This window comes from Apium graveolens, chromosome 4, assembly GCF_009905375.1.
Source record: "Apium graveolens cultivar Ventura chromosome 4, ASM990537v1, whole genome shotgun sequence".
NCBI lineage: Eukaryota > Viridiplantae > Streptophyta > Magnoliopsida > Apiales > Apiaceae > Apium > Apium graveolens.
The window spans coordinates 109,012,585-109,019,153 of record NC_133650.1 but is presented as its reverse complement, the minus strand read 5'-3'; the positions used below and the strand labels follow the sequence as shown (position 1 = coordinate 109,019,153).

At 35.9% G+C, this 6,569-nt stretch overlaps 1 non-coding gene across 1 annotated transcript; it reads left to right on the top strand.

Moving 5' to 3' along the window:
• The first annotated feature begins 1,761 nt into the window (after positions 1–1,761).
• Positions 1,762–1,868, top strand: LOC141722070 (small nucleolar RNA R71). The gene has a single exon (XR_012575103.1). It is a non-coding gene; the product is annotated as a small nucleolar RNA R71 (small nucleolar RNA).
• Positions 1,869–6,569: the final 4,701 nt, after the last annotated feature.

The window sequence follows — 6,569 nt, the reverse complement described above, 5'->3', positions numbered from 1 at the left end:
GTATAATCATGTTATCAACTCCGAAATTCAATTTCTCATGCACAACATAGTGTGGGCTAAAAAGTTTTTCCCGTCTGTCAGGGTTACTATTTATTAAGCGTTTTACAAGGTCTCAAAGATTCGAGTTATTATATTACTATTCATAAAGGTCTTTTACCGATGTCAAAAATTTGGGTTCTTACAAAACTCCTCATTATCCGTAGGAAATTTCAGAGCATTGAACACATTAAAAGTTACATCCTGACCCAGCACGCGCATTGTGAGCTCACCCTTCTGCACATCTATCAAGGTTCGGCCAGTTTCCAAGAAAGGTCTTCCCAAGATTATGGGAATCTTCTTATCCTCCTCGAAATCAAGAATTACGAAATCAGCAGGGAAGATGAGTTTATCAACCTTGACCAAGACATCATCCATAATACCTCGCGGATATGTAATAGAACGGTCGGCCAACTGCAAGGTCATATAAGTCGGTTTTGGATCAGGTAAGTCTAACTGCTTGAAGATTGACAAGGGCATCAGATTGATGCTAGCTCCCAAGTCACATAAGCATCTGTCAAAAGATACTTTTCCAATAGTACACGGAATAGTGAAGCTTCCTGGATTCTTAAGCTTCAGAGGTAACTTCTGTTGCAGCACAGCACTGCATTCCTCCGTGAGAGCGACAGTCTCTAAATTATCTAGCTTCATTTTCCGAGAGAGAATACCTTTCATAAACTTTGCATAACTAGGCATCTGCTCAAGAGTCTCGGCGAAAGGTATGTTGATATCAAGTTTCTTGAACACCTCCAGAAACTTTTCAAATTGCTTGTACAGCTTTTTTTTCTGTAGCCGCTTAGGAAAAGGCGGTGGAGGATAGATCTGTTTCTCCCATGTATTACCCGCAGGAGGAGTGTGCTCTACAGTAGTCTTCCTTGGTTCCACTTCTACTTCTGTTGCTCTACTTCTTTCTCAGCCCCAGCTTCTTCAGTCAACGCTTGAGTTTGTTCGGGATTCGCAACCTTTCCAGACCTCAAAGTGATTGCCTTTACCTGCTCCTTAGCTTCCCTCTTTCCTAGCACTTTAGTATCACTAGGTAGTGTACCAGGCTGACGATTTAGCAAGGCATTGGCAATTTGCCCAATTTGATTTTCCAAGATCTTGATAGAAACAGCTTGACTCTTGCACATAAACTTCAACTCCTCTAATTCAGATTTTTCATTGGCTTGTTGTAGCTGGAGTTGTTGTCTTTATGCATATTGCGGTTGCTGAAAACCAGGGGGGTTGTACTGCTTAGCTGGATACTGCTGATAAGGCTGTTGAACCGCATTATGAATGTTGTTCCAACTGAAATTAGGATGATTGTGGTTGTTGGGATGATAAGTGGCTGGCACAGGTTGCTGTGAACGCTGAAAGTTGCTCACGAACTGAGCTGATTCACTAGAAATTGCGCACTGATCAGTCTCATGGGCACCAGCGCATAGCTCACAGACACTAGTGATTTGATTAACTCCATAATTAGCTAAAGTGTCCACCTTCATCGTCAAAGCCTTAAGTTGGGCAGCTATAGCAGTTGTTGCATCCAACTCCAGAATTCGTGCTACTTTTCCCTGAGTCAGTCTCTGAGAAGGATTCTGGTACTCATTAGCAACCATTAGTTCAATAAGTTCATAAGCTTCATCGTAACTTTTAGCCCACAAGGCTCCTCCTGATGCTGCATCAAGCATGGGTCTAGAAGTAGCACCCAATCCATTATAGAAACAGTTAATAATCATCCAATCAGGCATGCTATGGTGTGGCCACTTCCTTAGCATCTCCTTATATCGATCCCAAGACTCACACAGAGATTCTCCAGTTTGCTGAGCAAACTGAGTAAGAGCATTCCTGATTGCAACAGTCTTTGTCATAGGGAAGAATTTAATGAGAAATAAGATCTTCCCAAATGTTGATAGATCTTCCTGGTAGAGAATGTAACCAGCACTTAGTTTTGTCCCTCAGAGAGAATGGGAAGAGTCGTAGCTTGATAGCATCTTTAGTCACATCATTGAACTTGAAAGTGTCGTAGATCTCGATAAAATCCCTGATGTGCATATTGGGGTCTTCAGTAGGAGAACCCCCAAACTGAACTGAGTTATGTATCATCTGAATCGTGCTTGACTTGATCTCAAAAGTTTTAGCCCTGATGGCTGGCCTGATGATGCTTGACGTGTCATTATTCTTAGGCTGAGAATAGTCCATCAAAGCCTTAGAATTTTCTGCTTCATCTCCCATCTTTACTAAAATTGGTTCCTCGACCTTCTCTTCTTCTTCTACCTTCTTTTCTTCTTCAAAAACTTCCCTTCAAACTACCACAACTTCTTCCTCGGCTTTATCCAGTGTTTTTTTATGAGTACGCGAACGCGTATGCATACACCCTCGCTAGAGTACCTGAAATAATGCAAGGAAACGAATAAGTAACAATGTCCAACTCAATGAACTTTAACGACCACTGATGGAAAGCACATAAACTATAAATTAACACTGCAGTCCCCGGCAGTGGCGCCAAAAACTTGTTAGTCACTAAACACACGCTAATAATACACGCATGTATACGAATTCGCAAGTAGTATAGAATCTTTTCTAGTTTGTTCCCACAGAGATTGGTTTGGTTAACTAATTTATTAATGCACTTAAGCAACAATGTATGGTTATTATTCAATGCTAAGACGGTAACAAATTAAGGTTGTTTATAACTAAGAATTAAACTAACAATTATAACTAAGAGAATAAAATTGACTGAATTAATATATATGACAAACATGGGATTCTAACTTCATTAAATACTTCATTCAATAGCCTTATTGTTCTCAACCTTAGCATGCAATGGTGATGACACTAATCAGATAACACAAAACTGATAAACGCCAACTTTCGTTGCACGAGGACCATACTACCAGACATCCACAAAAAAGATAGAAGCTGAATAGACACCAATTATATTGAGACCCCATATGTCTATAGAATTTGACAACATAACGGTTTAAACACAAGTTATCTATCTTGATTACATAGGGTAAGTAAGATGGTTAAAATTACCCATGAATCATGCATAACAAATACATGAACCTATGTTAGCATGGCAAGTTCTAAATCCTTAAATTCACTTTCGCTTCATTAAGAATTAACACACTATCTTATAAGTTCACGACGTTCATAAGACGAATACGCACAACCAATACTAGGTTATCATACAATCACCACACACTAAGGCATCGAAACAAATTAACTAAAGAAATCCATAAGTAAATTCGTTAGAACCCCACAATAACGATGAGCCCATAATCGGACTCATCATCAACGTGGATTTCGATAAAAGCATGGTATAACAAATGTAGTCTTTATAATGAATAAATAAAATCAAGTGCAAAACAAGATTAAGGTTCACAAATATGAAAACTAGCATCCAAGTTACAACTTAGAACAAAGATTCACAAGTAAAAATAAGATCTTCTTCGTCTTTGTTGAATCGTGCTAACACGGTCTTCTTATGGCTCTCCTTAATATTTCTCTGGCTTGATATCTTATTAAAAACGACCTAGAGTTATTTATATAGCAGCCCTAATCAGCAGAGAAGTCTTCCAATTCGAATTAGAATAGAATCAGAATTCTGCACCCCGACTTGGCGCGGCCGCGCGCTTGATCAGCGTAGGCGCGCTGGCTTTCTGAACTTCAGGCGCGGTCGTGCGCTTGATCAGCGCGGGCGCGCTGGGCTTCTGCCAGAAATTAACTTCTTCATTTTTCTTGCAGATTTGAGCCGGTCTTCCACGAGTTTTTATTCCAACGCCATCTTGACACCAAATTAGCATCAAAACAATATTAATTCACCTGATTACCTAGATAACGCATGAAATGCAAAAACACTAGAAAACACGTTAAAATACTTAACAACTTGAGTACAAACGCATCAATTCAAAGCTTTACGGAGCGTAATAAAGTGTCATAAATACCACTCAACATGGTTAAAATATCAAAAAATTTAACATGACTTAAAAAAATTGGAGTGTAAGTACCTGTTTAGGAAATCTGAAAATAAATAACTTACAACTTAAAATGAATAAGTGAATTATAAGTGATAAGTAAAAGAATACTTATAAGTTAAATAAGTGTTTGGATAATTTTATTTATAAGTTAGAATTTTTTTTCTCTTAAATGAACTAAAATACATAATTATTAAATATAATTATCTAAATTCTTGAATTTTAAGTTTATTAACATTTAAAAATATAAATTTTAAAATTGAGGTTAATAAATCAGCGAAAAATCAAAATAAGTTGAGAAAAGGTACGTCGTTACTAATATTCAACTTATCACCTTATAAGTTATAAATTCAGCTTATAAGTTGGGTCGACAAACACTCTTCGATAAGCTGTTACGACTTTATAAGTCATAAGTGGCTTACAAGTGGGCGGCCCGTAAGTTTAAGAGAGTTATAACTTAACAGCTTACCTAGATATTTTGGTCTTATAAATAAGAAAAATGTTCAGATTGTTAGTGTGATATATCATCGTGTCAACGTTTTACAACAAAATTAGAACAGAGGTCGTTATTTTTAAGACATTTTCATTGTTTATTAAAAAAATAAATTGAAAAGCCAGTCCCATTAGAATTTTTATCCTTTGATAAAATCCAATGTTTACAATGATGTAATATGTGTGACAAAGCTGGAATAAGTACGAATTTTTTTCAATTTAATTATTATATAATATATAAAAAAATTATAATTATATGTTTAAATAATTTACTCATGTTACAGGCTCTCTAAAATTTGTTAAAAACTAAACTTTTTTAAAAATAAATTTTAAATTGTGAATGGGAAACTACTAAGTTGAAATATATTTAAAAATACCTTGTATCATAACACTTGAAACTCTTTCCGACTTCAGCCTTTTGTTTTGAATTATTAGACAAACTTCTTTGAATTTTAAAAATTAAATGAACAACTAATTTAAAGTGTAACTCTCTATGTCTTACCAAATAAAAATCTCATTACATGTGTGATCACTTTGTACACTGTCTGTGCAGGTGCAAACCATGGTATGGATAAGTATGTTTGTTATCATACCTTTTGTGATCATTCTTTTCCTCACAATAAAAAAACAAATAATGTGTGTATACATGACGTGCTGTGGAACCACAAATTGTTGATGGGAAGATTAAAAAAGTTCCATAACATGATATAAAAGAAATATTGAAGATATTGTAGTCTTTTACCCTATATATTTGCTTAGTAGGATAGGGCTAGGGCCTAGGAGTTCTGTACATGAGAACTGTACATAGAGTAAGTGATGTATAGTGGCATGGATTACCCTCAACAAAACAAACTCAGCTTGGTCACCATACAGACTTCACTAATTTCATAATACCGTAAGAAATCTTAACAAACAAAACATGAGAGATACGATGAGAATGGGTCACTCAACTCACACAGAAATCACTCAACTCATACGCAGAGAATAGGGTTCAAACTTGAAACTCTTAGACATGAATAATCATAGGATCCTTTTATCTGACATTAAATTACATAGGATCCATTTATATACATTAATTCCACAACTATCTAGAAGAACATTGCTGGATGAAACATCAGTATGTAATTTTCTTTTTAATTTATAAATTTTTAAAAATAAAATTTTGGTACAAATTGAGAAATCTATATTATTGAAAAGAAATTAAATTATGACAAGGTATATGCGTAAATGTGTTTGCACTATGGGTGATTGGGGAGAAGGGGCATAGCTAGTGCGGATTGTACCACTAAGGCCTAATAAGCTAGATATACAGTTTGCACATACGGATCACTAATGATGAATGGAGCTCATCATGATCATGATTATCATTGTAACTTGTTCCTGAGGTGCATACTCTCAAGTAGAGCTGGCCAAATGGGCGGGTTTGAACCGCTCATTCGGGACCGGTTCGTACGGAAACCGTAAAAAATTCGGACCGAACCGGGCCGGTTCAAACCCGCACAGCTCGGTAAATTAGGTGAACCGAACACGAATACCAATTTTAGAACCCGGGACCGCACGAGCCCGCACGAGCCCGCACGAGCCAAACCCGCACGAGTTGCACGGCAAGCCAGCTCGCACAGCCCGCACGAGCCCGCACAGCACGCCCGCGGGTGGGGGTCACGCGCCAATTTCTGCTTCTGTTTGTTGCCTTGAGTTGTTGCCTGTTGGTGTACTGAAAGGCGAATTACCATTTAATTAGTAGTATTAATTCAGCTTATAAACTATAATTACCATTCTGTTGAATTGTTGCCTTTTTATTAGTAGTACTAATTATCATTTAATTTTCAACTTACTACTAATTCAGCTTCTATAGTTTTATTCGTGTATTATATATATAATATATTGTTTATTCGTTTTGTAAATTCATTTTTTTAATTCATGATTGTAATTTTTTTAATTGATTATTGTAATTTTTTTAATTGATTATTGTAATTTTTTTAATTGATTATTGTAATTTTTTTATTTAAAATAATAAAATTAATTGATTACAACTATAATATTTTGAATAAATTATGTGAGATAATAGAAAATAATGTTACATTT